A 9,402-nucleotide genomic window follows, 5' to 3' on the forward strand; every position below is an offset into this window, starting at 1 on the left:
ATCTAAGAGGAACTTTGGAAATCGATTTCCTTCTGAAATTAAGTTACTATATTCTGGGTGAGTGTTACATTTTTGGGTTTTTTTGAAGGAAACCAGAAGGAAAGAAAAAAATGACCCAAATGTTTTCCTTCGAAATGCCATTATCAGAGAAAACAGAGTTAAGCAGATACCCCATTAAATCAAAATAAGAAATAATAATGTGAAAATGGAAAATCAGAAGGCATTCAAGCCACAGAGCTGCCAACCCAGCTTCCTCAATTGCCATGGGGATCAACCCAGAAAGAAGAAAACACTGTGGTCAGAGATCTGCCTTTTTTTTTTTTTTTTTTTTTTAAAGTCTTTGAGTTTGGGCCTAGATTTTTCTTTACTGTCAATGTACAGACACAGGCTGTACAGTCCATAGGCACTGCCATGGTGTGATCACCCATCTGGAGGTGCTGATGTTCCGCACTGAGTACAGGAGGAACAAAATGGCCACTTGTGGCAGCTGTAGTCGGTGAGATGAATGTGTACTTACGAGACTGCCACAAAGGCCTTGACACATATGGGTCTTGTCTTACCTTAGTAAATTAAAGAGCAGCAAGGAAGATTCCCAGTTGCCAGTGACAGATATTAATCCTTTCTTAGCACAGCCCCTTGCAAGCTTTTGGCCCAGGCTAACTAGCATTGTCTCAAAACCCTCCCAAACATGGTTTGGGAACAGCGGTGTGCTAGGGACCCTTCCGAATGGGCAGACTGCATGGACCCAACCTGCTCTGCAAGCAAAGCAAGCTTACTAGCATGGACACAGGTTGGTCCATACACAGGTCCCATCAATCACTTTGGACATGCAATAAAAACTTTTTTGTCACTATTTGAGGAGGTTTTTTTGTTGACTTTGTTTTGTTGACTTTTTGTTGACTTTGTTTTAAAGTTTTGAGAGAGAGACAAGTAGGGAAAACTTAGGCCCCCGAACTGTTTCTGTCTATAAATCAGTTATAAGCATGTTGAATAGCCTATCACCTAAGGTAAGTTACTTATTTAAAGACTACAGTGACATTATTTGCTGTTTATGAACCCAAAACCTAATATTTTTGCTTAATTGGAGTATTTCTGGTGTTTAGGAGAAATGCAAGAAAGAATAAACTGTAACAGCAATAATACAACCATGATAATATAAATGTTGAAGTAAGTTTGTAAAAGAGTGATTTCTGTAGCCCAATCTTTCTGTAGCAGGATTAATGACAATGTAAACTACAAAAAGTATGAAAGGTGTGAAGAGAGTAGGTTATTAAAATTTTCCCTAGCACAAATATTTATTTATTTTGTCATCAAGCTCTCATGCTCTGTTAATCCCTGTGAAAGAAAAGCAAGACAACAATGTAAAGTGCTCACAGAACACTGAATTTAGTAATAAAGGGTATTAACCTACATCTGCATTTCCACAGAAGTTACCTGAAATCTGGCATCAACAAGTAAAAGTAAAAAATTTTTTGACTAGGCCATATTTTACCTTGTGCAATAGGATAGCTAAGACTTTGCGGAGCCAGTCTGGACCCATTACCAAGTGATGCCTCACAAGTTGAATAAGCTACCAGAAAAATATTCCATCATAACTGCTAGATGTAACAGGTGACCTTACAGGCACAGGATGAGGTGGCAGGCATATGAAATTAGTGTCACTGTCAAGCTGTTTGTAATCCAAGCCCTCTGCCTGGGGGCCCAGCTTTGCAAATGGGCACGTAATCAAACAGAGAGGAGGCAATGGTGGGGGGTGGGAAAAAGGGTAAATAATAGCCCTCTTTTCCTGTCACTTCTACCATGGGTCTTCAGGAGCTCCTCTGCTGCCAGCTGACTGGAGGATTAGGACTCCAGCATCTGTGCAATGCGAGGCAAAGCTGTACCCATGCCACTGCTGTGCAAGGCACAGAGCATCCAACTGCCCAGCTGCTCTACTTCAGGTAGCAGCTCTACTTCAGGAGCAGCCATGAAAAAGAGATGAGTCAAAGGGCGATAAGCCAGATAGCGCATGTCCAGGAACTGGATTGTCTTGCTGGGCATTAGCCATGCTGTGTGACATGCGAGTAGGTTATCTGGTCTCTGTTGCTGGGACAAATCTTTCCGGAAACAGGTACTGTCGACCAGGCTGATTTTTTTTACCAGAGATTTCATCACTGTGCTGAAAGCTGAAAAACACCTAAATACTTACCCTTGTCCAAGTTAATGCCACCCAAACTACACTACCTCTTGTGATAACAAAGCAAATTGCGAGAGGGCATTATTCACTTGTGATAATTCCATTGCCTGATACTCTTTGTGAATGGACAAAATACAGTGGGTCCCTGAATGTAGTTTAAAAAAAAAATTAAAAAAAAAATCAGAAGAAAGTAGCTTTTCTGCTGTTTAAATAAGCATCAAGTGTTTTAACTTCAGGCTCTGTAAATCAGCACTACTTCAGGTTTTGTATGCGTGTGTATCATTTTAGCTAAGGGAATGAAACATGATCCATATCTATAAATATCAATAGCAATACTGTTGTGTAAGCTTAGGGCAGGGGAAGAACCAAATTATGTCTAAGAGCTGGTTTACTCCTTATTTTCTGTGGTATAAGCCACACATTTACAGTTCTTCCTCCACCCTGTACTATTAAATCAGACATGAATTTAATTTAGTAATATTTATCTCACACTCAGCTTCAAACTCCTGACCTATCTATTTTTTAAGTTGTCTCTGGAACGTTTAGTCTTGAGATTTTCAGTGATGCAAAGGGAAGTTTGTGGTCTATTTATAAGATTCAGGCACTAAACACGTTGCTGATGTTTGTTTGGTTTTTTTTCAAATGACTTTCCAGAAACATGCATGTTATTTTTCTCATACATTTTACTACTCCCACCTCTGTTGCCTTTATGGATGGAGAAGCTTGCTGTGGTGTAGCCCCAATGGTATTTTTGACATTTCCTATCAGGCTTTGTTCGCTCTCCCCTCCACTTCCCAGACTCCAGTAAAATACACTTCAGTGTCTGGGATTTCCCATTCATCCCTATTAAAACAAAGCCAGCAAAGTTTCCCCCACCAAACCATGTGCCTGTTTTGAAGAGGCAGCAGCCACCGGCTCTAGTTTTGTCGGGGATGAAAAGAGGGCATCGCAGCTGTAAGGCAGCGCAGACATGTGAAATGGGTTTCACACGCTGCTCAGCTACCAGTGGGGTGGCCGTGTATGATTCAGTCTGCGCTAAGTAAAGAAAAGGAAAAGCCTTCAAAGCCACGCCAGCCATCACCTCTTACAAACCCTAAGTACCCCTTTTGACTGCCGTTGCTTTGCTGAAAATAACACATTTAGTCATTTGTCATAATTATAAGAGTCCCAGTGACAAGGAATGCAGGGCCGTCTTTTAGCGCTGCCAGGCCTGTGATAATGCAGCCAGCGGGGGACGGCTGCTGCCAGCAAAGCGCGGCCGCCGTGCCAGCGACGATCCTGCCGAAAGGTCATGCATGACCTCTGTGAGCAGTTCATCCCAGATGATTGATTGGCTCGCAGCAAAACTAATAATTACACAGCTCTTCATTTCCATTTGTCTTCGTAACATGAAATTTATCCCGTTGTGAAGGATCCAGGTCACGCAGGAGTAAATTGGTGAGCCAGAAACCTACTAAAGCCCCACGGGTGCCACTCAAACCTTCTCAGCCCCATCCCCCACCCCAGCTCGCTTTAAGTTTTTGCTCTCTGCAGGTATTTCCCAAAGACAAATGAGCAACATATTCTTCTGCATTCATACATATTATTTCAACATTTCCATTTTGTATTTCTAAGTGTAATCTGCAAAACTCAACCAATCTTATCCCGTTTGCCCTCTCCAGCCACTCTCAGTGTGCACGTGTTAGTGTTATAACATGTTTCTGTGATGCACAAATCTCTAATTTTATTAGAAATATTCATTTAAACACCTTTTTAATAAGAAGAACATAAATATACTTTTTTTTCCCCTGTCAGTTACCTAGGCTCCTCAAGTTTTCTGCAACAAACATCGCTTTCTCACACATGGAAAAGACCTTCTGCCCCCCCCAAATGAATTCAGAGCCCTTCAGACGTGTGAGTGCAGACTGCTGCAGGGATTACTGCACTTGCCAGAAAACCTCAGCAGGAAAACATATGCCCCATGCATGCACCACATAAATATTGGGATGGCCATTTCAAGGCTGTAGAAGGTAAAACTTTCTGCTGAGGGTGTGTGTGTAGAGTATCTGCGTAACTTGGAGTTATCCCTAGATGCCCATGGAAGTAGTGAAAGAATGGAAGGGAAATGGTTTGAATTTCTACATTTCCCCCCACCCGCAGCCAGCAAACAAGCAGGTATCAACAGAGGCTTTGTTTGAAAATGAAGTATCAGTGAACATCCTGAAGGTACACTTGGGGGAGGTGACACAGAGGAAAAAAATTATGTATACACACACACACACACACACACACACACACAAAGCATCAGTTCTAAAGAAGGACTTCAGAACATGGTCACCATATGCTGAAATGCTTCAAGACCTGCTTGCTTTAAGCTGATATCCCTTAGTCTCTTAAGCCAATGCAACAACTGGCTGCCAGAGTGCCTCACTCCTCTGCACTCCACAGACCAAGATGTAGGAAAAATGTGTATATCCAAACCAAAGAAGAAAAGAGTTCTAGCAAACCCTTTCTTTGTGTTTCTGGGATACAGCTTACATATACCTTAGCATGCCTTATGGGGTGCCAGAAGTGCTCTGGACAGCTGCACACTTCTGGCAGCCTAACACTTCTTAGGAATCACCCCTGATCAATAAGCTGGAAATATCACATTTAAGTCTTTATTTATTTGAATAATTCACATGTGAATCTTTCTTATTTACCAAGTAAGGAGAAAGCTCTGATGTTTGCTTTCTTATTGTGGAAAGCTCTTCCAACTCTATTTACAAATCTTCAGTTAGTGAAATTTGGTTGGTAATAATCCAGCACTGAGTAGCATCTTCTTCCACGAATAGTCAGTAAAATTAGCCTACTTGTGAAACTAGGTCTTGGTTTGCAGAAGTAAACAGTTCAGACTTAGAAACAGTGTTATCAAAAACTTGGTGGCTAAATCCTTATGACTTTACTTGCTTTTTCGTGTAGTCTATTTCTTTGTCCAAATTGCTGTCGCATTCACAGGTAGCATTCATAAAATGTCTGAGGTCAGGACCCCAAGATTTTGCCAAATGCTAGGAATATCTCATAAGATGTTACCAGACAAGCAGCATTAAACGAGGAGAAACACACAAAGACCAAAGAATGAGCTCAGTCTTTGTTCACTATAGTAAAAACACTGTTAGGGTCTGCTCAGACTGTCAAAGGATCCAGCTTTACCCTCCCAAGTTTGTTTCTGTTTTGCTGATTACACTACTTTCTTGTAGCTCATCCACAGTGAATAAAACTTTCTTTTAATTTAGAAGGAGGTCTTGTGCTCTATTTTTACTGCAAGGAAAACAACCGATTTCCCCTCCCCCCAGCAAAAACCAGTGCAGGAACCCAGTGCCTGGCAGCTGCTGCTGACTTTAAGCACCATATATAAGGTATTAAACCACCCACTTTATGTTCTAATAACATTAACAGTCTCACATGAACCAGGACATTCAGAGTTAAAGCTGAAATTCTCTCCTTAGTCACCACATTGTGTCTAGGTACAGTATTGCAGCACTTAATCAGGGGGCCTCAGAGCAGTGGGGGGTTCATACCATATGTGCTATAATACCTAAGCACAGCGGGGTGAGTTAAGGACAGAGTTTTAGACTGAATTTCTTAGGTTCTGCCAGTTCCATGCTTAATGATTTTGAAAAAAATTGCATTATGTGTGTCTGGAGAGACACTTTCCTCTTAAAAAAGAAATAAAAATAAAGATGTTGTGGGGGTGGGGGACAAGTGAGGATGATTTCTCTAGAAAAGATGAAAGTAGGTACCCAATGACAACCATCTACAGTGTAAGCGTGGACATGCTGATATTCTACAAACATTTATACAACTTTCAAACACATTAACTTAATCCAGATGACTGTAATAAAGCTATATTAAAAATACTGTTTCAACATGAACTTTATAGTTTTTAAGCCATTTACTCAAATTATATTGTGTTTGATTTTCTTAGCATCTTCCAGGCCCCAGCCTAAAGTTTGGTGAGCACTGTAAAATGCACTCTCTAATGAGATGCTTACATTTTAAAAATCAATACTATTTGTGCTAGATTTGTGCTTCTTCTTGGCAACCCTGTTAGCAAATATGTAGTTGCTACACATTAAACAAGTTTCAGATTCAAAATTGGTCCTCATAGAATCACCATAAAACAATCTGCAAGAAAGTGAGGAGACTAAATTTGCCAGCTGTCTTGCCAGGGCAGCTCTATGTATCTCCTAGTGGTATTGTGGGAAGACAGAAAAATAGACCCTTCTTCCTAAGGTAACAGAAGATAAAAGATTCTACACATCCTCAAATCTAAAAAAGAACAATGACAGAAGTTGAACCAAAACTGTACAGCTAGTATTAGTTTCTCGAAACAACAATTCTACAAGGTACATCTCGTCTGTTGTTAAGGTGAAATTTTTTGTTTGTTAAACAGTTTTCAGTCTCATCTACGCATCTACTACTCCTACAGCAAAGTGGCAAAGTAAAGTAAACTTCCACAGTACATACCACTTACCTTCTCAAAAGAAATTCACTGGCCCTTGAGTCAAAATCACTTTTCAAAAGTAGATGGTAGATCCTTTGCTAGAATTATTTATTATGGTTCCATCATCTGCGAATGAAATCAATTGAGCAGAAAATGAGCACCATCCAAGGAGTGTTGCCCTTCTCTCACTAAGGCAGGCTTAGTGTAAGATCTCATATAATATATTGTACCTTGGTGAACAACCATCAACTCACCTGACGATTTTTAATGTGGGAAACCAGCAAGGTCTAGAGGGAATGTTTGAGACAGACACGTGAAACACACCCTCAAGAACAACCCCCAGTGAAAATACAAGTTCACTTCTTCAGAGAAAGCTCATTAAAAACTAGCAGATCTCAGTGGTTTTATTGCAAACCAATCAACCTGAACCTGTAAAGGAGTCTGACCTCACCCAGATTCATGGGTCTCCTATTTTTTACTTTACCTGCTAGTGATAAGAATTGATTTCAAAGGTTCTAAAATTAGCTCTGTGCATCAAAGAATGGTTATAGCATGTCTCAGCAATGTTGCAGTTTTACACGTTTTGCTGTTCTGTGTGTGTTCTCTAATTGGAAAAGTGTAACCCTTAAATCCAGGAATCAGTGACTGAGTTAACTTTCCTCCTGGAGGAGTGCTTGGAAATGGACTTCCTCATAAGTGAGGTTGTTTCCCTGGGATGCAGGTGGAAACCGGAAGGTAGTTCTCACAAAGTTAACAAGGTCACTTTGCTGGACTCAGTCTCACGTAATTTAAGTCACCTATTGCCAATGAAGGTAGGTAACATTCTCTGCCACTACAGATCAGCCCTCCAAAACCAGAGCAGTGATCTTTTGCAGTTTTAACCCACCAAAAATGAATGGATTAAAAATGTCCCAAATAATCAGAAACAGAAGAGGTTTTTTAAAAAAATCTAATTGCTCATATACTAGTATAATAAAACGAATGTGTATGGTGGGAAATAATTCTATGCTTTTCAATTTAAGTGTTTGGTACTGGAAGATCTAAACACATTCGTAATAACATCAACACAGACAGGCAGCACCAAAACCATAGACATCACACTAAGTTACTAATCCAGAAAGAAGGCACCCCTATGTCTTGTTTTTATCTTTAACACCTTTTAGCTTCTTTTCCTCACACGTCTACCTTCCCTGCTTTTAGGCTGGAAGAAACTGTGAAGTGGTAAAAGGAGTTTGTGCTCATAAAGGTTTGATGACTTGACCATCTGGCTGGGAATGCTCATAAAGGAAGCCCTGCAGTTAAGGAGGTCAGAGACTACACAAAGTCAGGGCTGAGGTGGGTCCCGGCACTCCTCTGACTGGCACCCAAATTCTGTCCAAGTGATTGTAAGATGGTCTCGTCAACCTCCAAAGAAAAGTGTCTCTGTGGACTGCTGATAAACATCACTTCTTTCTCTTGCTCACTTTCATAATTCTATGGAACCATAAAGGAAATGTCTCTGCCCATATCCCATTGTAATCGCTTCCAGCCTCTCCCAGTGCTCAGCTCATTAACAAGTGACCTGAAGGCAGGGGAAAAAACCCACAACTTTTGTATAATGGAGCCTTGCTGTTTAGAGACTATAAAAGTAATCAGGCCTGGTTCACTTAAAAAAGAAAAAAAATAAAAATAAAAGAAGATGAAAAAAATACAAAAATGTTCTCTTAAACACTTAAGACTATCTGATTTTAAAAATTAGCTACATGACGGGTATCTAAGTAATATGTTCTTGCATTTACAAATTATTTTTCCCCTCTAGAAATGTTATCCAGAGCTGCAACTGTTTACACCACAATTCTGTCCCATATGTCCCAAAAACATATATTTAAAACTTGTACACACAAAGTTCTACTGTACTGATTGCCCTGGCAGCAGATAAGTGCCCAGCATCAGGTTTATGAATTGCAGGCTTCATTAGTCTTAAAATGGTAACAAAGGAAGATGCATCCTAAAAAGTGTCATCCTTCATCTGAGAGGGTAGTGCCTGACACATTAGGAATCTATATGCTCAATTAACCACTGTCAGGCTCATTTTTTCTGTGCCTCTCACTCAGCCTCTCCCCCCACCTCTTCTCCTAACCACTCCACCCTTCCTTCTGACTGAATCCTTCAGCCTTTGCATTGATAGCTCTGACTATATGCAAACACTGAATTACAGGGTGGCTTGAGGGATTACTTTTGGCTGCTACTTGTTCTCTCTCTACCAATTTCCAGTGAATAGCCAAAGAATGTTATTGCTGTGTTTTGCTTTTGATTACCAAAAGTGAATACATTCAGATCCCTTGCCGTTAAAAGTTAGTTCATAAATTCAAAATTTATCTTGGAAATTAACATAGTTTGGTGATTAAACTGTAATTGTATTCATAGCTCTTGAGATCAAGAACACTTTCTGAGGAAGCAAAGTCATGTATATTTCTTTTCCATAAAAAATAATATTTTTGTCAGTCTGAGATCGGTTTGTGAATCCAACATTTGAATCTGCCCACGACTTTGGGTTTTTTTCCATTATTTCAATATATCCTTAATTACATGGGTAGCCTTACAGAAAACACTTTCAACAGTCACAATTTTGGGTGGGAGGAGTAAACAGGGGAAAAAAACCCCAACAAAATAAGGCAGGGAAAGTTAACAGGTAGGAAACACAGCCAACCAGAACAGAAAGCCAGTGTCCTAAACGGTTAATCCTCCATAACTATTAGCATACACATGATTAACTGTATAG

Source organism: Mycteria americana, chromosome 2 (assembly GCF_035582795.1).
Source record: "Mycteria americana isolate JAX WOST 10 ecotype Jacksonville Zoo and Gardens chromosome 2, USCA_MyAme_1.0, whole genome shotgun sequence".
Lineage (NCBI taxonomy): Eukaryota > Metazoa > Chordata > Aves > Ciconiiformes > Ciconiidae > Mycteria > Mycteria americana.